This window comes from Melospiza georgiana, chromosome 3, assembly GCF_028018845.1.
Source record: "Melospiza georgiana isolate bMelGeo1 chromosome 3, bMelGeo1.pri, whole genome shotgun sequence".
In the NCBI taxonomy this organism is placed as follows: Eukaryota; Metazoa; Chordata; class Aves; order Passeriformes; family Passerellidae; genus Melospiza; species Melospiza georgiana.
This window is the reverse complement of record NC_080432.1, coordinates 74,717,178-74,719,196: the sequence shown is the minus strand read 5'-3', so window position 1 is coordinate 74,719,196 and position 2,019 is coordinate 74,717,178. Positions and strand designations below refer to the sequence as shown.

General features: G+C 56.5%; 1 non-coding gene across 1 annotated transcript; it reads right to left on the bottom strand.

Annotated features, from left to right (window-relative positions):
• Positions 1-892: 892 nt before the first annotated feature.
• On the bottom strand, positions 893-964 carry TRNAE-CUC (transfer RNA glutamic acid (anticodon CUC)). Its single transcript has one exon. It is a non-coding gene; the product is annotated as a tRNA-Glu (tRNA).
• Between the last annotated feature and the right edge of the window lie 1,055 nt (positions 965-2,019).

The window sequence follows — 2,019 nt, the reverse complement described above, 5'->3', positions numbered from 1 at the left end:
CCCTTTTGACTGTTTGCTTTCTGCCTTAGAGCAAAGGTGATCCCTTCCCTTTGAATCACCTTGAAGATTCTTTTTCATAAAAAATATAGTGGAGAATCTTTCCCAGGAGACACTCCTGTCTGCAGTGGAGGGCAGCCTAGGCTCTGGCACGCCCTGGGAAAGGCAGCCAAAGCCATTATTTCCAGTGGTCCTTTTGCATCAGGCACCCTAAGGAGAGCCTGGCTCTATCCCCTTGGCACCTCACTTCAGGTACTTGCAGACATTGATGAGGTCCTGTCTCAGCTGTCTCGGTCAAGGCTGAACAGGCTCAGCCTCCTCATCCTTTCCTCATAAGAGAGATGTTCCAGCCCCTACTAGGTCCCTGCTGCTGTGGCTCAAAGATTCATGATAGCACTAAGCGACCATTCAGCTCTGGGGAAGGGGGGGGGGGGTGGGGTAAGGTGTGGGAGCACCCTAAGCTGTTAGAGAAGTCAAAAAAAAAAAAAAAAAAAAAAAAAAAAAAAGGAGTTATATTATTTCTAAATGCATGTGGCCCTCTAGGCAGGCCTCTGCTGACTTCCAGAATCCGTGTGGGTGGGCATGGGGTGTCTATAGGCAGTGCTGTGACTGACTGAAAGATTTCCAGGCACTTGCTAATGCTACACCTTCCCCTGCCCACCAGCACAGGGCGCTGACACTTCCGGCACGATTTGTGCACGGTTGCTCCAGGCTGTCAGGTGCGACCTGCTACCCCCGCGCCTCGGGCTCGCACAGCAGCCGGCCGATGGTGCCAGAATTGTAACAGCAGAAGGAGAGGACCGGAGAGAGTCTTAAAATAAAACAGAGATGAAAGAGGGGTGGTGGTAAAGGTAGGAAAAATGGGTGGTGGTGGTAAAGGTAAGAAAAGTAAGTCTTCCCTGACCGGGAATCGAACCCGGGCCGCGGCGGTGAGAGCGCCGAATCCTAACCACTAGACCACCAGGGATCCTTGACACACTCCCTACACTTTTTTGTAAAGAAGCAGTGATAGTCCACTCTCCTTTCAATTACCTTCTGCCTCTGCTTTCTTCTTGTGCTCCTACCTTCCAGGCAGTACCAAGTCCTGGAAGCAGGTAGATATGGAGAAGGACGTTGTATTCCACCCCACGGAAGAGAATAGCGGCGGCATGCTGGGGAGGAGAGGGGGCCGCCCAGGCGAGGCTGGTGAAGGGCCCTGGCCGTGGGCGGAAGGCGGGATGGTGGAGGGGCAGCGGGCAGGACGGAGCCTCGGGCGGGAAGGAGCGGCCAGCCCGGCGGTCCCGCAGCGGGAGCGGGGGCGGCTCCCACAGCGCCACAGGCAAGAGCTGCGCGGCCGCGGCAGGGCCGGGGGGGCTCGCAGGAGGGCGCCGGTGGCCACTGACGGGTCTCCGTCTCTTCTTCCGCCAGCGCTCTTCCCGTGCCCCCAACCGGCGCGGGCTTCGCGCGGTTGTTTTCCCTCATTTCGCGTTGCCTTTACAAGCCGGTCGTGACACCGTCGTCTGTGTACGGGGTGTCGTTGTCGCGGCTGTCAGCCGAGCGCTCTGCGCCGCACATCCCGGCGGCGGCTGCCGGGAGCGGAGGAACGCGGCGCTTCCCTCCGCGCCGGCCTGGTCGCTGCACGGGCAGGCTGTGGGAACACCTCAGCTTGTCCGGGTTTGCTGCTCGGCCAGCAGGGAAAAGCGGCTCCAAAGGCCTCTCTCAGCTGGGATCCACAGAGGGGATCGAAGTTGGTGTTTGCTGGCCTTGCTCTGCCGCGGCCTCCTCACACGATATTTATTAATTTGTGAGCTTGGTTTTTTTGGTAAGGTCTGTGTGAGTGGAATCAAAGTGGCCAGTGCTGTGGATGACCTCTGTGTAAAAGCTCTTTCCTCTGGCATGTTGTTTTCATGAACATAGAAGATCTAGGAGCTGAACTAGCAAAAATAATATTCCCTATTTAGGCAGTGTCCAACGATACAGGAGGGCTGGCTCTGCCCGAGCAAATTTCGCTAGTTCTGAAACCCTTTGCCTCTAAAATGCAAA